The sequence below is a fragment of the Oryctolagus cuniculus genome, chromosome 13, assembly GCF_051225735.1.
Source record: "Oryctolagus cuniculus isolate XC-2025 breed Fujian yellow rabbit chromosome 13, ASM5122573v1, whole genome shotgun sequence".
In the NCBI taxonomy this organism is placed as follows: Eukaryota; Metazoa; Chordata; class Mammalia; order Lagomorpha; family Leporidae; genus Oryctolagus; species Oryctolagus cuniculus.
The window spans coordinates 100,880,629-100,904,380 of NC_142879.1; the positions used below are offsets into that span (position 1 = coordinate 100,880,629).

The 23,752-nt window shown below is 46.2% G+C and overlaps 1 protein-coding gene and 1 pseudogene across 8 annotated transcripts in view; both read right to left on the reverse strand.

The window, feature by feature from the left end:
- Positions 1–23,752, reverse strand: part of LOC100357083 (WW domain-containing adapter protein with coiled-coil) — a 92,822-nt gene that overhangs the window by 62,820 nt on the left and 6,250 nt on the right. The window lies entirely within an intron of this gene.
- LOC149122809 (cyclin-K pseudogene) lies at positions 510–22,122 on the reverse strand (annotated as a pseudogene). Its single transcript, XR_016219223.1, has one exon. The product of XR_016219223.1 is annotated as a cyclin-K pseudogene (transcript).

A 23,752-nucleotide genomic window follows, 5' to 3' on the forward strand; every position in this document is an offset into this window, starting at 1 on the left:
GATGCAGCTGGCTCTGGCTCGGGATGTCTGTACCCAGTCTTAGAGGTAATGGGGAAACACAGGAAGACCGGTCCACAAGAGAGCATCCGTGCTTTTTCTTCTTTTTCACAAGCGATTTAGCTGGATAACTAAGTGAAAGACCCTCGTTTGTAACCAAGACAGAACTCACAGTATGTTGTTAGGTTCACACTTAAGGAAATTCACTCCTTACTGAAGCTGTTCATTGAGCCAATAGGGCTGGTGAGCACTTAATCAGAAAGTAGCCCAGTACAGGCAAGACTCCCACAACGCTAGCAGGAACCCCTTGCAGACAGGCACTGCCCAAACCACACTGAAGCCCCTGTTCCCATCTCACGTGCAGAGCACCCCAATTTCGTCTGGGATACCCTCTTCCTTTCTATACTACAATTATCAAGCATGACACAAGGTATCCTGCTGTTAACTGGCTTAACTAATCTTCAAGCTGATCAGAAAAACTCTGGTTAAAAACCAAGGAAAAAGGTGGCAAGTTATCTCATCCAGGCAGCTCATCCCAGCAGCTCCCAGAACAGACAGGATGCCGGGTGGGGGGACGGATTGGGGAACAGGTGGCTGTCCTCTAGGAGAGAACTGCAGGAGGTGGGCAGCTAGCCTGTGGCAGGCCCAGGCCTGGAGGCAGCTGCGGTGGGACTGCGTGAGTGGGGAGCAGCCATGGGGATGGGGTGGAAAGTTGGGGTTGTAGATGGGCAGTAGCCAGGGGCTGGGGTAAGGAGGCTGGGAGGGTGGTAGGGCAAGTGAGCAGGCGGTCATAGGCAGAGGGGAGATTGTGGGGAGACAGGTAGTGGAAGAAGGGGACAGGGCACTGTAACAGGAGCTCTGGGTCTTCCATCATGGACAATAGGCTCAGGTAGCCCTCTCCAGGCATGTAGTAGCTGGGGGTGGACATCCCCATAATGGAGCTGGAGGGAGGCAGGGGCATGGCGGGCTGGAAGAGGAATCTGGACTTTGGGGAGGCGCAGCCACCATGTCTGACGACTAAGCCTGTTCCAAGGTGGTATCAAGAGGCAGTTTTCTGGTCTGGAGGGGGGTGGGCTGGTGGCAAGGGCAGGTGAGCAGTCTCAGTTTGGGGATTTTAGGTGGCAATGGTCCTGCTTTGTTCTCTTTGGGAGAGACAACCACGGCTCGTGTAACCTGCCGGGGCTGCGAAGATTGGCTTCGTGGGCTGCTGCTGTGGAGCTGATGGCCAGGAGTCCTCCCACTGGGGCTGCCAGGTCTGGGAGCCTCGGTTATGCTTGTGGCCCTTGCAGTGTGGTCTGAAGAGATGGGGCCTGTGGTGAGAAAGCTGTTGTTTCCCCTTGGGAGTAAAGGTCCAGGATCTGGTGGCAGAGGTCTTCCAAAACATCCACAGGGACATCCTGAACAAAATGCTCTCACCATCAAGTCCAATCTTGTGTTTCCAGTTTGCACAAACTTCCTGAAAGATAGATGGCTGCAACTGCTAGGACGTCTGGTTCCTACTGCAGTGACAAGGTGGTACAGAGTGTGTCACCTACAAAGGTCTACGGCATTAGAACCAGCTTCTGAATATGGCTTTTATTACTTTTGAGTTGCTCTGCATATCTGAATAGGAACTGGCATCTATGTTCTTCCTGTACGTCAGACTTCATGGTTCACAGTAAGATTCTCTCCAGAACCATTACCTCATCCTTCCGGTCGTCTCCAAACAGACCAAACTGGACACCATTTAAGAAACTACAAGCTGTTTGATCTCACCCTTCTTGGCAGTACTGGTTCTCAGTGGCTGGGTCAAGTCCTCCCGTCTGAGCCAAGTCTTTCTTACCCAGTACTAACATGCTTCCCTGCGGCCCAGGTCTGCCACTTACTGAAGGGCTTACATTTTCTTCATTCTACTTCATTTACTGAAGTACACTTGTTCTTTCCAAAAGGTCTCTGAAAATGTTAAGACTCCCCTTGCCTCAGGCATGCCCCTTGGCTAAGTCCCCTTGCACACTGTGGCCATCTAGGATGTACAATCTCTGATCTTAAAAGGTGTACTTGAAAGAGCCACACTGAGGGGGGAGAGAAAGACAGAGCTCCATGCAGGTCTCCCAGAGGTGGCAGAGACCCAGTTCTTGGGCCATCATCTACTGCCTTCCCAGGCACATTCGCAGGAAGCTGGATCAAAAGCAGAGCAACCAGGACCCAAAGCTGCACTCCAACATGGGAAGCCAGCAGCATCACGAGCAGTGGCTTTACTTGCTTTGCCACAGTACTGGCCTCCAAACATGTTTGCTTAAGACAGCACTGTAAAATATAAATTGCACTGTGTGCATTTTGTTCTATGGCACCATTAAACACCTGTGAGGTGAAAACCAGGAAGCATACACTTAAAAATACTCTGGAGGGGGCTGCCGCTTTGGCGCAGTGGGTAAAGCTGCTGCCCGCAGTGCCAGCATCCCAAATGGGTGCCGGTTCAAGCCCCAGTCGCTCCACTTCTGATCTGGTCTCTGGGAAAGCAGTACAAGATGGTCCAAGTCCTTGGGCCCCTGCACAACCAAGTGGGAGACCCAGAAGAAGCTCCTGGTTCCTGCAGCCAACTGGGGAATGAACCAGCGGATAGAAGACCTCTCTTTTTCTCTGCCTCTACTCCTCTCTCTGTGTAACTCTTTCAAATAAAGAAATCTTTAAAAAAAAATCTGGAACATGAAATTAGTGGGTTTTGTTTTTGTTTGTTTGTTTGTTTTGACAGGCAGAGTGGATAGTGAGAGAGAGACAGAGAGATAGGTCTTCCTTTTGCCATTGGTTCACCCTCCAGTGGCCGCCACGGCCGGCGCGCTGTGGCCAGCGCACCGCACTGATCTGATGGCAGGAGCCAGGTACTTATCCTGGTCTCCCATGGGGTGCAGGGCCCAAGCGCTTGGGCCATCCTCCACTGCACTCCCGGGCCACAGCAGAGAGCTGGCCTGGAAGAGGGGCAACTGGGACAGAATCCGGCGTCCCAACCGGGACTAGAACCTGGTGTGCCAGCGCTGCAAGGCGGAGGATTAGCCTGTTGAGCTGCGGCACCGGCCTCATTTTTAATAAGTAAATCCATCACAAGCATAAATTAGTACGTGTTCAGTAGTTTAACTTAAATGTTTACCATACCCAGTACTGAGAGCTATTTCCTAGAACCCGCACTGTGGCACAGGCACGGCAGGTGAAGTCTCTGCCTGTGACACCGGCATCCCATATGGGCACCAGCTAGAGTTCTGGCTGCTCCACTTCTGATCCAGCTCCCTCTGCCTGAGAAAGCAGTGAAAGACAGCCCAAGTGCTTGGGCCCCTGCACCCATATGGGTGACCTGGAAGAAGATCCTGGCTCCTGGCTTCAGATCGGCCCACCTCCGGATGTTGCAGCCATTTGAGGAGTAAACTGGCACACGGAAGATCTCAGTCTTTCCCTCTCGAATAAAATATTCCTAACCTGATGCAGAAGACAAATACTGTAACTGGTAAACAACTTGAGAATAAATTGGAAGCTTTAATAACTAGGTGACAAACCACACTACTTTGTACATCCACAAAACCGATTTAAAAAAAAAAACAGCACGACTAAAAAGGACTTCTGTTTATCATAGTTTTGAAAATACTTCAACTCAACAAACACAGAGACAATTATTTTTCCCATTTACTCTTTATAAACTAATAATACTCAACAAACCCTGGTGGGAAGTATTCCAAAGGGCCGCACACAAACAAAAGCCACCACACTTTATTACTCCTCTGGCAGGACAGAGTCTTAAGTTACCGCAGGTCAGAACGCACGGGAAGTATTTGAAAGCAAAAATTTAAATATAGAAAGTAAGAGATTCTCCTATTCAGGTCTCAACCAACTTATTTGGAAAGGACTTGAGACTATCAAATTCAATGTCATTCTTTAGCAAAAAAACAAGGAGAAAGCAGCAGTCAAGTGACTGTATGATTTGCTTACAATGAGATCACTAATAATCAGCAAAACCACAACATCCATATTGAGACCAATCTACTGCTCTTCCCACTTCATTTTCTCACTTTGATTCTTTTACCAAAAACCATTGAAATAATACATCCAGACTCAAAAAGCATACTTTAGCAGACACTGAATCTAGTCAGTACTGAGCAGTCAAAGAATTCTGGCTATACAATTCCACTGTAGAGGAAATAAGACCACAGCCAGAGACAAAGGAAGGAAAGGTGATTCCGACACTCACCCTGAAAGTGGCTGCTCCCAAATATCTGGGGAAGCAGCTGTGTGCCATACCTTGCCTAGGGAGGGAAGATGTCCTAAGCTCAGCTTCTGTAACTCCTGTCCTGCCCCAGGTATCTTTTATAAACATACCGGACCCAAATGAGTCAAAGTGTGGTCCTAAGTCACGTAAGACTACAACTTAAACCCACCAATGCTCTAATGGTTAAGGTATGATGCTGATGAGCCTATAAATATTGTAAGAAACCTGGGTTAGATGCTCAGTTCTCAGAAAATGATTCCCACCGAGCTCGCTGACGTTAATAAACTTTACATCTTTCACTGTCTCTGGTGTCTGTATGAGTGGAGTTTTCTTATCAAGGTTTCTGTAACAATTCGGTGCACTGCCCTGGAACCCCTGCTGTACCCATTAACAAGCACTGGGAGATACACATCCCCACTATGTTCATACAAGGCTGGCCCTTTGAACCTTGACCGGCAGGACTCAGCTGGGGCCCTGGAAAAGCCCATTAACAAGCACTGGGAGATACACATCCCCACTATGTTCATACAAGGCTGGCCCTTTGAACCTTGACCGGCAGGACTCAGCTGGGGCCCTGGAAAAGCCCATGGCATGCCTCCAGACTCACTCAGGGATCCTAACTCCCCGAGCCATGGCCTGCTCCCCAAGACTAACTCTCCATGGCCAACTGAACAAGACAAATGGACAGATCCTCCTGGACTTCAGGACACGGTTGAATGCCCCCGAGTGCCCAGTACTCAGGCCTGCCTTTGTGTGGAAGCAGGAGACTGATCACCTCCCAGCAATCCTTGTGATTGCTCCTGGTGGGTCCTCACAAGGAGGTACCTGTCTGGTGTTTGTCACCACCACCGCCCTGCGGCTACCTAATCTGAGTCCTCACAGGGAGGTACCTGTCTAGTGTCTGTAAGGGAAAGTGTGTGAGTGTGTGTGTTGTGAACGTTTGTGACTCCACCGCCCTGCGGCTACCTGGTCTGAGCCCTAAGCTGCCCTGCTCTCGGCAGACAGCCACCAAGTGGGTGAAGCGATTAACGGTCCAGAGCAGGGCCTGTTCAGAGTTCTGTCTCTTGCTTTTCAACCCCAACCAAGGGTGGCATATTATGGGAGAATCCTATTCAAAACCAACTGTCTTAGACTGTATGATCAAAAACCTCAAGAAGGTCACAGCATAAAAATATGTTCCAAGTTGGGTGGGAGAGAGAAAGGCCGTTTGGACTTTCTTCCTCTTTGGTTTGTGGTACGTTAACTGCATCCCTTTGCTGGGAGTGGGGTGGGAGAGGGGAAGAGAAAGGTCAGCTGCCTGTCAGCACGAGGCAGTGCTACTTGGAAGTCTCCTGAATCAAGTTAACAACCCCCAATGGGCTTCTTGCCCGTGACACCCCAGCCTCTGGCCCACAGTCACCCTTGGGACCTGCCTGAACACATCTGTTGTGGAAATGGTCCCAGATATCTGACTGTTGAATGGGTGTCAGCCTGGGGGCGCTTGTTTGGCGAAAGACTAGGCTCAAATTCCATTTAAAACCTAGGGAGACAGCACTGATCAATAATCTCGTGCATAAAATTGGCAGAGTAATGACTTCTGTGCTAATTCTGTTCAAATATAATTGGACATTGAGTATGAAGAAATTTCTCTTTTAAATCTAAAAAGATCACTGCTTTAAAAGAAAATTTTTGCTTTGTTATCAGTGGAACTTGTTTTGTTACTAGGTTTAACAGATCCAGCAAAATACCAATGGGTATGGGTAATCAGAACTATTGTTATGGACTATAAGGTAAATCTGACAAGTAAAAAATTTTTCATTTAACTTTTTTAAAAAAAAAAAAAAAAAAGTGAAGTGAAAAGGCTGACTTAACATGGAAGAGGTGCCAGAGGCCACTGCCCATCCAAGATAAGGGTGGAGCCACCACTGCCACAGCTGCAAGCCTGGACTCTTCAGGGAAACCTGTGTGGGGTGTGGAGGAGGGAGTGGCCAAAGGCTGTGCAGGGCCAGGAGCCCCAGTGGGCGCCAAGCCAGGCATTGTGGAGGGAGGAGCAGGCCCAGGAGCCTGTGACCATTAGGGAGCCTGAGGTGCCTGCCCATCAGGCAGTGTGGAGATGTGTGGGTCCATGATGTTGCTCCTCTCTGCTGGGCTGCCACACTGCGGGAGCTCAAGAGGTCACAAGGAAGGTGCACCTGGCGATAACCAGACAGGCAGACCACCCAGACTACTTCCCCTATACAAACTCCTGGTTACAAACTGCTTTAATTTAGCACCCCTTGGACAGAGTTCTGCACTGGCAGGCAGGGACAAAGCAAAATCCCTGTGGCCAGGACTCAGTCCCAGTCAAGAGACCAAGGAACATCCAAGACCCTCACGGCGTCTCTGGAGAAGCCCCCACTGCCACCACCTCCCCCTGCCAAGGCCAGAAGCCCCTCCCCTACCAGACAATCCACCACCATCTGTTTCAGTCCTGCCATAACCTGAGAAACCGGAAACCTGAACAGACAGGGATGTGTCTCCGTTCAGCTCAGAGCCAGCGCCTGCCTCAGTTCTCTGTTCCCAGACGGGGCGAGAGGCAGGGCCGCTGCCTAGGGTGGTGGTGGCGGCGGTGGCAGTGGCAGCAACAGCATCAGCTGCAGCTGTGCTGGCAGCAGCACTTCCAGAGCACAGGCATTCCAAATGCCCCTGCAGGCGGACCAAGACAGCACTACAGAAGCGGACAACCAATTTCTCATTTCCAACCATTCTCTCCCACTGACTTACTCAATGGGAAGCAATCGAAGCCCTCCCAACTCCGAAAACCCAGCGGCAGGTCTGAGAGTTTCTAGGGGCAGCCAGCCTCTGTTGCATTTGGATCCCCAACCACTCACTGGCAGGCCCCTCCGTGAAGCTACAAAGAGGGGAGAAAGAACCATCTGCATGGGGGCAACAGCAACGAGAGGCCTTTCTTACTCTTAAAAAGGCTCTACTAGAGGCACCTGCTTTAGGACTCCCTGATGTGACCTGCGCATTCAGTTTGTTCATGAGAAAAAAAGAGAATGGCCCTGAGAGTCCCAGCCCAAAATCCAGGATCCTGGCAGTGACCTGGGGCCTACCCAAACAATTCAGACACAGGGCAGCAGGGGGCCGGCCTGCCTTGGAGCTGTAGCTGCTACTGCTCTCCTGGCAGAAGAGGCAGACAAACTCTGGGAGAGACTGAATGTGAAAGTCCCACAGGCAGTCACAGCCCCGATGGATCACCAAGGACACTGCTGCTCACCAACTCATGTATGACCACTGCCAGGGCTTCCTCTGCGAGAAGCCCCGAGGACATCTGGAAACCGTCCAAACCTGAGCCCCGCTGCCTTTCTTCCTGCTGGGCCGGAGCCTCCAGAGCATGACTGCCTGAAACAACCTGTGGTAGGGCTCAGACCTCATGGACCAGCCTCCACCTTCTCCAGACCGCACCCTCTACCCTGAGGAAAGCAGCTTCCTGTCGGAGGGTAAGCGCCTGGCAGGGTCATGCATTGGTAACAAATAGAGTCAGGGCCCTCCCGGTGGGCTGGTCAGCCAACGGGCAGAGCTGCCAGCCTTCATCAGAGCCCTGGAAATTGAGCAAGGGATGAAAGGTAAACACCTACATGGACTCGAACTAGGCTTTCATACACGGAGCTCTGTACCGGGAAAGAGGACTTCTCAGTGCAGGAGGAGAGGCCATTAAAAACTGAACTGAGGTCCTGCGGCTCCTGGAAGTGGTCTGGGAGCCCGCAGCTGTTTCTCAGGGGCAACAGGCAGCCATGACGAGGACTCGAAGTGTGCCCCAGAGGAAGAGAACTGGGAAAGAGGAGAAAAGGGTATCAAGAGTTCAGACTGATGGTGGCTTCTTCCTGACAAGACGCCTTTCTGTCCCAGGTCACTTGGCCCACACCCTGGCTCGTCAGCTTCATGAAAACTCACATGGGAAAAACAGCGTTAGAAGCTCTGGGAAACTGGTACTATTATGTGGCTAAGCTCCCCACGCTCTGCAGAAGTGTAACCCAGAGATGCTAAACTTATGCCTGCAACTATGCCGAACAGGAGCCTCCCAGCCGCTGAGAATACAGAGAACCGGACAAAACCTGGAGATAGACTTTGCTGAACTACCGCCCAGCACAGGCTAGACACCTGTTAGTTAGTCTGTACTACTCAGGCTGGGTGGAGGCATTCCTCACCATACAGAGATAGCAGAGAAGTCGCCAGGGCTTTGCTGAGATTTTACCTCGGTACATGAGGCCTACCTCTACTGGCTCACACAGCGGGCCTGCCTTCGCGGTTGAGGTTGCACATGGACTGGCAAAGGCTCTATCAATTACATGGAAGTGTCTGAGTTCAGGGAAAGCTGAGTGCACAAAGCAGGCCCTAAAGCAAGCCCTGAGTAAGTTCTGTCCGGAGACTCAATTACTTTGGACTCCAGTACTGCTTCTAGTTCTCCTGAATGAGATGCTCACCCTGAACAGGAATCAAGGTCTCACCCTGTGAGTCTGTTTGGTAGCTCCCCACCTCCCTAGCCCCATAAAGATCCCTGGAGATGGAAGAGAAATGGAAAATTTAGAAATCCATGCCCAGCTACAGCTCCTAGCCACTCCTACAGCCCAGTTACACCCGTGGGTGTTACACTTCCCATGCCCCTAAGTAATCCAGTGCACCCTCACAGGCCAGGAGACCTTGCATGGGTAAGACCGGCACAGGGTACCCCTTAGGCCCACATGAAAGGGACCCTACCCTGTGCTTCTAACGTCTCCCTCAGCCTACAAGTTTGCAGGTACAGACACCTGGACCCATCACTCTCCAGTGAAGACTGCTGCCCCACCTCAGAGTTCTGCCAAGTGGACGGTGACTGGAGATCCTGAAAATCCCCTCAGAGTCTCCTCTGAGCCCACTAGAAAATTCAACAAGGGACACCTGGGAATTAGGGTCATGCTGTCATTCTATGCCATTTAGACTAGTAATATTGAACTTGCTGCTGTCCGCAGGTCTAGCCAAGATGGCTCCAAAAAAACTGAAATCAGTCACAAAGGCTTGCTCTAGCCATTTTTATATAAGAGTAATGGATCTGTCCAGAGGAATTTTTCTATTTCTTAAAGTAGCCAAAAAGGCTTCTAAATGCATTACCAACAAAGCAGGGACAAAGCCAACAGGTGAATTAACAAATAGCCACTGTGAACCTTGGCTTTCCTCACTTTCCAAATGTCCCTTGTCCCAATAACCAAATTCTTCCTATGCTGGTAGCTGCGCAGGCCCGAGTTAAAAGAGGATCCAGCTCACACCCCTACTAGGCAGCCTTGGAATTATGGCCAGAGTGGGTACCAGAACAGGAAGAATTGCTTCATAAACCAGCTCTTACAACAAATTATCCAAAGACCTGTCAAACGATGTAGAACGAGTTGCCAAGTCTTCAGTGGCTCTCCCAGATCAATTAGCTGCTGTGGACCTGCAGAACAGGAGGGGACTTGACCTGCTAACTCTAGGAAAGGGGGAAGTTCGCCTTTTCTTAAATGAAGACTATTGCTTCTATGTCAACAGCTGGGGAGCAGTCAGAGATATGGTCCAACAACTTAACAGGAGGGTCAGAAAAAGCAAAGAAGCAGTAGCTAACTCTTGGAGCTCTGGGAATAGTATGTGGAGCTCGGCATCCTGGCTCCTCCCGCTGCTCAGATCTCTTCTTGTAGTCTTTCCGGCACTTCTGTCCGGTCCCTGCATCATTACCATGCTAAACCGATTTGTCTCTGCTTGCCTGGAGGCCTAAAGTTCCAAATGCTCCTCCAGAGCTAGCAGCCAGTTAATTTAGAAGATGCACCAGAAGATGGTGCCCCTCAGAATGGTCAAGAGTGGACCAAAGGGGAGCGGAATGTAGAGGAAATACAACCAGAGACAAAGGAAGGAACGCAGACCCGACGCTCACCCTGAAAAGTGGCTGCTCCCAATTCTCCGGTGAAGCGGCTGTGCGCGGTGACCTTGTCTAGGGAGCTCAGCTTCTGTAACTCCAGTCAGAAATCTGCCCCAGGTATCTCTCTCAGAAACATACTGGACCCACCGACCATTGGAAGTGTGGTTCTAAGTCCCGTTAAGACTGCAATTTAAACCCCCAGTGCTCTAACGGTTAAGGTATGATGCTGGTAAGCCTATAAATATTGTAAGAAACTTGGGTTTGATGCTCAGTTCTCAGGAAATGATTCCCACCGAGCTCACTGGCATTAATAAACTGTTTTCCATGCTCCACTGTCTCTGGTGTCTGTCTGAATGGAGTTTTCCCACCCCAAGTTTCTGTAACAACGTTTTTCAAGTTTTTATCTTGTAGGTCCTTAACATGGTGTTCTGATATGTACCCAAAGTCCAATGAATAAAGTCTTGGAAATAGCACCACACAAAACAAACCAGAAGCCCCGGATATACTTCCTGGCCTTCCTCCACGGACACCAAAATTATCTGGAAGGATTAGAGAGGGGTAACCTCTAACACGAAGAAACACGTCCGACAAACCAAAACTGGAGGAGTACCCTGACCAAAACTGAGTATCTCCACCTGATCTTGATCAATTCCAAGCCTAAGCAGAGGGGAAGAAACCAAAATGACACAGAATCCTAGCGTCTACAAAATTTCATGTGTTGTTAAATCGAAGGATGGCTTTTTAAAAACCACACAAAGAATAAGCAGTACTAGGAAAAAATTAGTAACAATTTTTTAGAAGTAAACATTACAATATTCACTCAAGACAAATTCATCTTAAAGAATCCAAAATTCCAAATTTTTCAAAACACTGGTAAAGAAACAATTTCAGAGCCTATAATTTATTCATTCAAATATCTTCACTTCATTCTTTAGTCACTGAGAATAAGTTTTAATTATTACAAGCAATGAATAATCAGAAAATACAGGAAAATAAGACAGAAGTCAAGTGGCTTATACTGTTTCAGATCAAAAAAAAGATGGGATTAAAGAGTTGGGTCTGATCTGCTAAGCAGCCTATGGCTTTTCAGCAAGATGAGAATTCGACCAAGCAACTGTTTGGACTAGAACAGATAGCTCACATGGTTTCACAGCTTTGCTTTCAATACTCCTAAATTCAAAGGTAAAATCTGCTCACATAATGGCTGCATTCTCCCTCCCCAACCCCTACAAAATGACCTTAGCTAAGAGTCACTTATTAAAACAGCGATTCTGAAGGACAAAGGAAATGGAGACCTACACATGAGAACTTCTAGGGATGCACAAGTGGCTTGCACTGGGCTATACTTGGAAAAGGCCACCACTCACCACCACAAAATCCCCTATTATTCCATCTAATATACTATGGAAACTAAAACATTTAAGGAAAGCACAGTAAAAAATTAGCAAAAAGTTTGAGATGTAGGATTTTAAATGATTTCATTCTTCAAGTATATACAGATCTTATAGGATTATAATAAAGCAACCAACACTAGTCTAACAAGTAAGGCTACTTAAGGGATTAGTCATAATAGTTTGCAATTAACACACCAACCATGTACACAATTTGTCAAATTTATAAGCTAATTGATCATATATTTTCTTAGAAAGTCTGAATAAATTATATACTTTGTAAGTTGTACAATACTAAAACAATTAGCTAGAATTCATATAAAGATTTGCTCACTTATTTGAAACACAGAGCATCAAAGAGGCACAGAAAGAGAGATCTTCGATTTGCTAGTTCACTCTTCTAAATGACTACAATATCCAGGGATACACCAGACCAATCCAGGAGCAAACTCCTCTGCCATACAGGTGGCAGTGTTGCAAGCACTTGCACCATCACCCACTGCCTTCCCAGTCACATAAGCAGAAGTTCAATCACAAATGAGCAGCCAGAACTCTGATATGGAATGCCAGCATGTTGCAAGTGGTGGCTTAACCTGCTGCAGCACAATACCAGCCCCATAAGAGTTAATCTTGTAATTTCACTCTAATCTTAAATGCAAACGGAAAAAAAAACCTGACATCAACTCTCTGAAGGTTATTGCTCCTCATTTATGAATATATCAAATGGCATATAAAACAGGAATTTATTAACCACCTACATTTATAAGCCAGACTGATAATAAAATCACTACCTACCATGCAAACCACCTATGTAAATAATTACAAAGTAGAAAAGAGGTAGGTTCCAAGAATGCTTCATAAAATCAGCTGTTATTCTGAAGGAGAAAGGTAGGTAGGTAGGAGTGGACAAAAGATCATTTTCTGACTTTGAACAGCCCTTGTCTCAACTGTTGAGGAACAGTTTTTTTGTTTTGTTTTCTGTGCAAACTGTTGAACTCTTCATAGTATAGAGTTGGTCTTCTGCGTATAAAGTTAATTGAAAATGGATCTTAGTGGAGAATGGGAGAGGGAGAAGGGGTGGGAGTGCGGATGGGAGGGTGGGTATGCTGGTACTTACGAAACACATGAAGTTTGAATTCTTTAAACAAAAGGTTTCTTTGGGGGTGAGGGGAGACCATTATGGCTTGAAAATCCATACAAAGCGACCATAGCACAGAGAGGTTCAGGGTTCGGAGCTTCACACTGGGGCAAGTGGTGGATTTAGCGACAGGAGCCTTGAAAGAATGAGAACTTCAGACTTTCAGTAATGGTGATTCAGAATATTTTAACTCCTCAAATCTTCAGGATGCATACAAAGGCAGAAAATCTGGCCAGAGAGGCCAACTTCCATGCATCAGAGAACAACGCTTTCACTGCCGTGTCCTCCAAATACACTGGATGGGACGATTACCCCCATAAGGATGTGAGGAAAACATACCCATCTGGACAATTCTGTTGCCAATGCAACATAATCAAGACCTGAAAATTCAGGCTTAAAATAAAGGACATATATTTAACTTTGTAGTCGAACATTTTCACTCAGGCAGAAAGGGGTAAGGAAGATGACGTGCAGAAGGCAAGGCCAAGTGAGGTTGAGGCTCCCGAGAACCCAGCAGAAGGAATCAAGGACAGCGTCCCCAACATTAGGCAAAGACAGGAACGCTCAAGTCGGGAACAGGCTTAGGAGTGTCCACCGAACACAAAAGTGGTGGCTGCTCAACGAACAGATATATTTGGGCTTGAAATCAAAGGAGTGACAGAAGCTTTGGATACCTACCTACACCCTACCCCCCCCCGGGGGGGGGGGGGAAGCAGCCATCTAATAGTTCTAAAAGGAGTGAAGTCAAAAACAATTACAAAAGCAGAAGGGATGGGATGACTGTAAAGGCTATCTTCAGCTTAAAAAAAAAAAAAAAAAAAAAAAAAAAAAAAAAAAAAAAAAAAAAAAAACACACACACAAAAAACAAAACCTAAGCAAAAGAGAACACAATTAACAGTTACAAACAGACTGAGGAAATTTTAGATCTAAAGACCAAAGAGAAAAAAATCCTAGGAAAGGCAGAGTAAGCCACTGCCCACACAGGCAGGCCAGTTCAGATTCCAGTCACTACAGTTCTGGCTGCTAATGCTCCTGGGAAGCAGCAGATGCCAGCTCACATACTTGAGTCCCTGCCACCATGCGGGAGACCACAACTGGGTTCCTGGCTCTTGGCTTTGGCCTGGCCCAGTCCTGGCTGCTGCAGTCAGTAGGAGAGTGAACCAGCAGACGGAAAAATATCTGTCACTCTGCCTTTCAAAGAAATCCATCTTTTCTAAAAATAGGGACACCACTTTAAAAAAAAAAAAATCCTAAAGGCTCTCAAGCCGGGAGGGAAGTGCAAAGCAGAAAATGGACCTCCCACTGGATCTCTACCTATAAACAGAACTGGGCAAACAATGAGCGATAATGAAAAGTACCTTCAGGGGAAAAAAATGCCCAAGGATAAATGTTTTTATCTACCTGAAAAACCATTCTTCAGACATGTCCCCACATACAGTCTCAGAAAATCATCCACAAAAACAGCTACACATCTTTTTGCAAACGTGAAGACAGGACACATAAAGCAAACAACACTTTACAAGTGAGAAATGAAATCAACTATATAAGAAATTAATTCCACCTGTCAGAGAAAGGCAGCTCAAGTAAAGTTGATATAAAAGCTTTGTATTACATTTTTATTATTATTAAGACCCTGGCCTATGAACAGAGATCTCCATAACATCTGAAGACTTGACTATCCAAAGATTTTCACAACAAAGTATCCAGATGAGGAGAAAATCTTAATTCCAAAACCCATAAAAATTAGATTTAACAAAAGAAGGACAAACAATAATAGTTGGCAGATTTAAAACACCCTTCTGAACAGATGTGGGCTAAACAGGAGACAAATCAAAACTGAAATCACATTTAGAATTTTTAAAAAATGACATCACTCTTCAAGCCTGCCTCAAAATCTATGCAGCATGAAGAAAGCAGCAAAGCTTAAAAAAACTTACATGCTAACAAATAAAACTGGTCTGGGTAAAACTAAACAGGAAACTGAGGGCCTGGGGATTTTATTCCATTTTTTAAAAACAGTCAATACTGGTAGTTCTATGAAAGTTGTATTTTAAAATTACACAAAAATATAAAATTATTAATCCTAGAGTTCCAAAAAGTGCAGTTTTACAAGTAAACCCTTAGTACTAGCAGCTTCTATCCTGTAAGTGCCTCCTAACAGCAGTTTCAGTGTGTGTACTGGTACACATGATTTACGTTTACAGGAACAGCAATCAGCACAAACCCCAGAGGGAGGGCAGAGGGCGACAGACCCTCACTCTGCAGCCTATCGCACCTCCAGAGCCATCCCCACCACAATGCAGATGCTTCTATGCAAAACAGCTCTTCACAAGCCAACCATAAGGACATTTTATTCAACATTCTTCCTACCCAAAATCCTCCAGGACATGTTTTACTAGTTTGTTTTGTTTTGTTTTGGCTACCAGCAGATAGGTGCTCTATGTCCATCTCTTTCACATAAATAATCAACTCTCAAGCAGACTTGGCAGAGGACCAGTCTAATACCCATATTCTTAATGATAAAACACATTCTTTACCGTCTAGCTCAGAGTTCCTCCATTCTCTGGTACTCTCCCTGTATCTGCAGTGTATGAGTATTTAAGTCAAACTTGCACATCTATCCCAAAACTCCTTGAACTACAAATTGCTAGATATGGGTAAGTGTCCACAGTTTGTCCTAACAGCTCTCACTTGCCAACTGCCCAGCATTTCCCTGCCAACTCTACAGGAAGAAGCCCTAGTTGACACCTAGGACTGCTGATCTCAAAACAGTAGCTTTTATTTGAAAGTCAGAAAGAGACAGCTTGACGGGTGAGATCTTCCATCCGCTGACTCACTACCCAAAATGCCTGTAACATCCATCCAGGGCCGGGCCAGGGCAAAGCCGGGAGTCAGGAACTCAAGCCAGGTCTACCACAAGAGTGGCAGGGACCCAACCTCTTGAGCCATCACCCGCTGCCTCCCCCAGGGGGTGGGAAGGAAGCCAGAAGCTGAACGCAGGCCCTCCAGTACAGATGTGGGTGTCCCAAGCTCTGCTGAACTGCTATGCCAAATGACTATTCCCCGAAACTTTATGATAAGAAAAAGGGTAAACCTAATCATTTGTTGCATTACAGTTCAGTAAGTGCTTTAAAATTGTTGTATACATCTAATTACATTTAGCCTCAGGACATTCATATGGGGTAGACACAAAAACTCAGGAATGTGCCTACTGTCATCTAACTCTAGGCACCTGGACTTAAGCTAACTGAAAGAACACTTCTCTCCCAAATTACACATACAGGCAGGCATCACTAGTCCCTGAGCACTAGAAGTACGCAGTCACTCCTCTCACACTCACACTGTCTACAACGAGTACCTGCTGAATCCACTATGCAAATATTAAATACAAGCATATCAAACTTTTAGCAAACACTCGAGACAATCCTAGTTATCTTATGCCATAAAAAACCCATCCCTTAAGGATACTATGATTGACTGACTCTAAATGACAGGATGTGCGGGGATTTCATTTTTCCTCCATTCTGTTTCCTACGTTTTCTATAATGAACATGCACCAACAAAGAAACACTTCAGTGCAGACAGCACCATGTGGCCCACGGACTCATCCGAACTTGGCTTTGCATAAACACGGAACTGCAGAAATCAGACACGTAAAATTTTCTTTCCAGAAATACGAAGATATGTCAAAAAGCTAGACAGTATTCTTCAGAACTGTACTGTCCCATCCAGGGGCCACCACCAATCACATGCTGCACACCAGACACACCTAATGTGGCCAAGCAAAGCTGTAACATGCTGTAAATGCAAAATACACACTGCATTTTAAAGATTCTGCACAAAAAAAGAAATGTAAAACTCCCTATCAATTACATGTTGAAATGATAATACTTTGGACAAGTCAGGCTGAAACCACTAAAATTCACTGTTTAAATGAGGCTACTAGAAGAGCCCACAGTTTGCACTAATGGCTAACACTATTTCACTGGACAGTGCTGCTCCAGGACCAAATGCTTCAGATGAGGCCAGCAGCAGGGGCACCATCTGGCCATCTCATTAAAAAACAGATCCCAAAAGTGCTGAAGCAGACTGTGCATTTTAACAAGCCTCCCAGAGGATCAACATACACCTTTAAGACTGAGAGGACTGTGACAGAATCCCATGACTTCCCTGAATCATGACAATCTTTTAACATACCTATTTACTGAAATGCTACAAGGTGTCAGGGCCTTCCTAGACATCAGGAAACAAGGTGGATAAAGTAGATGTAAAAATAAATTCACTACCTGTTTCAGTGGAGCTTGCATTCCACAGAAGACAAATACAGAAAGAAAAAGTTCTCTAACACTTGTTTAAATCTGTTCAAATACAACTGATGTATCATGGGAGAGTAACACTTCTGTGCAATTTCACAAGCTACACAGGAATTTACAGCAGTCAAGACACATCTCAAACATCTGCCAGCTATCTTACTAGCTCATGCTGAGTTCCCAGTCACATCATGGTGACAACTTCCTGTAAGATTTTAGATAAGCACCTATCCATCATTTCCTAATAACTTACAGTGTTTCAACCCTTCCAATGGACACCCTCTTCCACAAGAAGAGTGCAGGTCATTGTCAGGGTAAAGTACCACTTATTGCAGTGCTAAAGTATTCCTTAACCATCTGTTATGTACAAGAGCACTTTAAGAAGATGCTGAAAAAGGGGCTGGCGTCATGGCACAGGTTAATCCTCCACCTGCGGCGCCAGCATCTCAGATGGGTGCTGGTTCTAGTCCCAGCTGCTCTTCTTCTGATCCAGCTCTCTGCTGTGGCCTGGGAAGGCAGTAGAGGATGACCCAAGACCTTCTGGCCCCTGCACCCATGTGGGAGACTCAGAGGAAACTCCTGGCTCCTGGCTTCAATTCTGGTGTAGCTCCAGCCATTGTGGCCATTTGGGGAGTGAACCAACAAAAGGAAGACCTTTCTGTCTCTCCCTCTCACCGTTTGTAACTCTACCTCTCAAATAAATAAAATCTTAAAAAAAAAAAAAAAAAAAAAAAAAAAAGACCCTGGAAAAACAAACAACAGAACTGACAACACAGGACAGGGATTTGGCCTTGCAGTTGAGACGCCCATATTCCACACTCACACCGGAGTATCTGGGTTCAAGTGCACTTTCCTGCTAACACAGACCCTGGGAGGCAGCAGGCAATGACTCAAGTAACTGGGTCCTTCCCGCCTATGTGGAGACTGAGTGCGGTTCCTGGCTCCTGACTTCAGTCTAGTGCAGCCCTAGCTGCCGTGCTTGAGGAGTGAAGCAGTGGATGGGCGCTATCCAGCTAGATCATCTGAGTCTTTAGAAAACCCATGAAGCACATCGTCCACAAACCTTCTGAAGACCTCCTCACAGAAATCTATGTGCACAGGTAAAGCTGCCGCCAACAATGCAGCACCCATACGGGCACTGGTTCTCCTGGCTGCTTCACTTCCCGTACAGTTCACTGCCCGGGAAAAGCAGCAGAGAATGGCCCAATTACGTGGGCCCCTGCTATCCACGTGGGAGACCTGGAAGAAACTCCTGGCTTCGGCCTGGCCCAGTCCCAGCCATCACAGCCAGCTGGAGAGTAAACCAGCAGGTGCAAGATGCCTCTGTTTCAATTCTTTCAAATAAATAAATAAATCTTAAGAAAAACCTATGCTACTTTTTAAAAATCATGTCCTTGTCTTTTCCTAATGAGTCACTGACAATTCTGAGTACTGCAGCTCTAAACTCTGCTTCTCACAGACCGGTGGTGCAGTTTGCACAGCGTGGTGACTTTCGCATCACAGCAGATGTAACTGTCAACAAAAGCAACAGAAGAGAGGACAGTGATGGCAGCTGCGGAGTGGTCAGGAAGTGCAGTGAGGGGCAACATTCAAGCAGACACACGCTTGAGAGTGAGACAAAGCACCAGACCATGAAGAAGCTCAAGAAAGCAGCACAGCACACAGAACCCTAAGAGAACAAACTTGTTGGCAGGGTCAGGACAGACAGGGCAACACAAACAAGAAGGAACAAGAGGCTGAAGACCCAGACACTGGGTTACACAGGGCCCTTGGGCTCGGTAAGTAATGGTCACTAGAAGGCTGAGTGGGTGATGTGAGCCAATGGGCAGTTTACCTGCAGCGTTCTGCTTGTCACCTGGGGAAGTTCAAAGGCACTTCAAAAACTTTGTGGGAAATTAAAAGACAGGTTTCTTTTGGTGCAACAAATTTTTGAAATCCATGCAGTTTTTCTCAGAGTATAAATTTTTCATGAGTATTTAAGATTCCTCATACTCATGATTTCAAAAATTTCTGCGGGGCTGGTGCAGTGGTATAGCAGGTTAAAGATCTGGCCTGAACTGCCAGTATCCCATATGGGCACCAGTTCTAGTCCCGGCTGCTCCTCTTCTGTTCCAGCTCTCTGCTATGGCCTGGGATAGCAGTGGAAGATGGCCCAACCACATGGGAGACCGGAGGAAGCTCCTGGCTCCGGATCAGCACAGTTCCAGCTGTTGCAGCCTATTGGGGAGTGAACCACAGGATGGAATACCTCCCTCCCTCTCTTTGCCTCTCCTTCACTCTGTGTAACTCTGATTTTCAAATAAAAAAGTAAATGTATGTATGTCCTAAGGGGCTGGCACTGTGACACAATGGGTTAAGTCACCACTTCCAACAACAGCATCCCATACTGGAGCCTGGGAAAGCAGATGACTAAAGTGCTGGGGCCTCCACCACATGTGCAAGACCCAGATGGAGTTACAGGTTACTGGCATTAGCCTGTATCAGCCCCTGCCATTGCTGCCATCTGGGGAGTGAACCAGCGGATGAAAAGACCTCATTCTCTGTCTTTCCAAAAACCAAAAAAGTCTTTAAAAGAAAAAAAGGATTTCCTGTAGGGTCAAAGTAAACCACTTCAAAAAGCATTTGACTATAAAATAGAAAAATACCATTAAATCGGGGCCGGCACTGTGGCGTAGCAGATAGTCACTGCCTGCAGTGCTGGCATCCCATATGGGTGCCAGTTGGAGTCTCGGCTGCTCCACTTCCCATCCAGCTCTCTGCTATGGCCTGGGAAAGCAGCAAAAGACGGCCCAAGTCACTGGGCCCTGCACCCACATGGGAGACCAGAAAGATGCTCCTGGCTTCAGATCAGCACAGCTCTGGCCGTTGTGGTCAATTAGGGAACCAGCAGAGAGAAGACCTCTCTGTCTCTCTGCCTCTCCTCTCTCTGTGGAACTCTTTCAAATAAATAAAAAAAATCTTTAAAAAAAAAATACCATTAAATCACAAATAATAACTATCCATCGCTAAGTACCAAAATGGGGCCCAACATCGTGGCACGGCTGGTTAAGCAGCCACTTGGTGTCACCATCCCACCACAGTGGAGTGCCAATTTGAATGCTGGCTGCTCCACTTTTGAGGCAGCTTCCTGCTAATACACTGAAAGGCAGTGGACAACAGCCCAAGCACTTGGGCCCCTGCCACCCGTGTGGGAGACCAGGATGGAGTTTTGGGCTCCGAAGGCTGTGGCTCTGACCAACCCTGACTGCTGCAGCCATTTGGGGAGTGAAGCAGCAGATGAAAGATCTGTCTCTTCCCCTCTCTGCTGCTCTGCCCTTCAAGTAAATAAACATTTTAAAAATGTTAAGGAAAATGATGAGACGAGAAGCCATTCAACAACCTGATACAATGTTTAAATGTAACCCTTTACATGCAGAGAGCACAGATTCTTAGCTCATATTTATGAAAACTTCAAAAAAGTTTGTAGAATGGAGCTGAAAGATAAATTTTGGTGCCAAAAATATTTGAAATCCATGCAGAATTCTTCATGCCGTTTTCCATTAACTTTAGGAAGATTTCTTGATCATTTTCTAAAATTACGGAAAATATACTAAGTTGAAACATGAAAACTGCTTATCATTCAACTTCATTCTGTTTTCCTTAGATTCAAGTTTCCTTTTTAAATTGGCCTACAGAAATCCAATGCAAACATTTCTGTCTAGTTTTCTACTTAGTATACATCACAAATCAATTTTTTAAAAGATCATATTTCCTCTTATCATTAGGCCAAATTTAAAATGAACCAATGGTTGTTATATACAGGCAAACATTAGTACATCAGATTGTTGAAAATTTCCAAGTTTCTTTTTAAATTTATGAGCTTATTCCAAAGAAAACTGGCTTCTTCCCAAGGAAATTTCTGAAATGCTCAAAACTTAAAAAAAAAAAAAAAAAAATGTTAACAACTTGACCTAGAATACACACATCCATTTGTACCAACAGTGTCCCTGTCCTGGCTCTGATTTTTATAGTGAAATCTGTAAGATGTTAAGTACTGAAGGAAGCTGGGTGAAGTTATTAAGATAAAAGCAACAACACCTTCACACTGATTCCTACCATAGTCAAGAACACCAGTTAAGGGGCAGGCGATTTTCCACAGCAGCTTGTTAAAGCCCCGGCAGCCCACCTCTCGAAAACTTTCAGATACATAAATCTTTAGGAAAAAAAAATAACACCAATTAAGTTTTTTAACACATCTGTTTCATCCCTGACAGTGTAGTCAGTTCAGTCTACTCTCAGATAAACTTATGTTTGCAGTCAAATGTCACTGTTTTGCTCATTTTTATACAAGTAAAATTTCTCACTCGTAAAATAGGAATACTATGTGTTCTATCTATCTTCCAATGTCAGTATGTGGATTTAATAAGACTTCATTTTTACAGTACTTCCTCACATTACTAATGTTAAGCACATTTCATTTTACTCAAAACATAAAAGTTACACTAAATGATATTTAAAAGAATTTTAAGACCAAAGGGTTGGCGCTGTGGTATGGCGGGTAAAGCCACTGCCTGCAGTGCTGGCAACCCATATGGATTCCGGTTTGAGTCCTGGCTGATCCACTTCTGATCCAGCTCTCTGCCATGCCTGGAAAAGCAGTGGAAGATGGCTCAAGTGCTTGGACCCTTGCACCACCCTGGGACACCTGGAAGAAGTTCCAGGCTCCTGGCTTCAGATCGGCCCAGCTTCAGCTGTTGTGGCCATTTGGGGAGTCAACCAGCAAATGGAAGACTGCCTTTCAAATAACGAACCAATCTTTAAAAAAACAAAATTAGGCCGGCGCCGCGGCTCACTAGGCTAATCCTCCGCCTAGCGGCGCCGGCACACCGGGTTCTAGTCCCGGTCGGGGCGCCGGATTCTGTCCCGGTTGCCCCTCTTCCAGGCCAGCCCTCTGCTGTGGCCAGGGAGTGCAGTGGAGGATGGCCCAGGTGCTTGGGCCCTGCACCCCATGGGAGACCAGGAAAAGCACCTGGATCCTGGCTCCTGCCATCGGATCAGCGCAGTGCGCTGGCCGCAGCGCGCCGGCCACGGCGGCCATTGGAGGGTGAACCAACGGCAAAAGGAAGACCTTTCTCTGTCTCTCTCTCTCACTGTCCACTCTGTCAAAAAAAAAAAAAAAAAAAAAAAAAAAAAAAAATTATACAATTATCCCCAAATGGCATCCCTACTAAATATTCTTCCAAAATGTTAATATAAGTTGAGTATCCCTTATGCAAAATGCTCAGAACTTGACGCCCTTCAGAGTTTTTAGGTTTTCAGAACACACGCACAGACTTGCCAGTACAGCATCCCTCCTCCTAAACATCCAAAAGCAAGCACGCAGTGCTCACCAAGTTCCAGATTCTGGAGCACTTACGATTTCAGATGAAGATGCTCAACTGTAGACATCTTTGGATGAAATCAGAGATGGGTCGGGTGTCAGGTCCAGAGGTTCAGACACCCATGACCCCCATCACATCCTACACTGAAGCACCACGGTTCAACACCCACTGCCAACCCAATCCTAGAAAGGCTGCAAGGCGGGGTGACGGCTCGAACTGGGCAGCTACCACCAAGTCAGAGCCCTGCACTGGGCTCCCGGCTTTTGTAGGCAACTGGGTATGGAGACTGTGGATGACAGCATGTTCTCTCTCTCTCTGCCCATCTGCTTCTGATTTTTTTTAAATTAGGAGATGAAAATACATTCTCCAAACTTCTCCAAAGATGTGACTGACAAACACTTCACTATGCAGTCACAAGTTTTCAATCTTTAAAAAACAGTGCTTACTTACCTTATAAAGGCAGCTTTACTTAACAATGCTAAGTTAAAAACCACTGCAAATCTACTATAAGCTCTACTATGAGAACCAATATTATTCCACTAACCAACTGACCCATGGCCTCAGAAAATAACATTTCTAACAAGTATTCCAAGCATATTTATAAGTTTCTATACCAATTCTAGGAGGGAAGATGGGGGGGAAAAAGCCCTCCAAGACAAAGTTCTATAGAACAGCCTCACAGAACACCTATAAAGATACCCTTCAGGGGCTGGTGCTGTGGCATAGCGGGTAAAGCCCCAGTCAGTAGTGCCGGTATCCCATGTGGGTGCCAGTTCGAGCCCTGGTTGCTCCACTTTTGATCCAGCTCTCTGCTATGGCCTGGGAAGCAGTAGAAGATAGCCCAAGTCCTTGGGACCCTGTACCCACATGGGAGACCTGGAAGAAGCTCCTGGCTTCAGATCGGTGCAGCTCTGGCCTCTGCAGCCAACTGGGGGTGAACCATCAGATGGAAGACCTCTCTCTCTCTCTCTGCTTTTCCTCTTTCTCTGTAACTAACTCTGGCTTTCAAATAAATAAATAAATCTTTAAAAAAAAAGTCTAAGATGTAAAAATCTAATGATTGCTTTTTGGTTACTTTTAATAGTTTATTTTGCTATTGCTGTTTTTTAGTTTCTGAAGCAAGCAGACAGCAAGCTCCCATCCACTGGTTCGCTCTCCAAATGTCATCAAGGTTGGGACTGGACCAGGCAGAAACTGGGAGCCAGCACTCACCAAGGTCTTCCATATGGGTAGGTAGCAGGGACCCAAACACTTGGGTCATCACCACTGATCCCAGGGTCTGTGCTATCAAAAAAGCTGAAAATTGAACCCAGGTACTCCAATATGAAATGTGGGTATCTTTTTTAAAAGATGCATTTATTTCAAAGTCAGAGACAGACACACTTCACATACACACAGAGATAGCTAATTTCACTCCCTCAATGGCTGCAATGGCCAGGG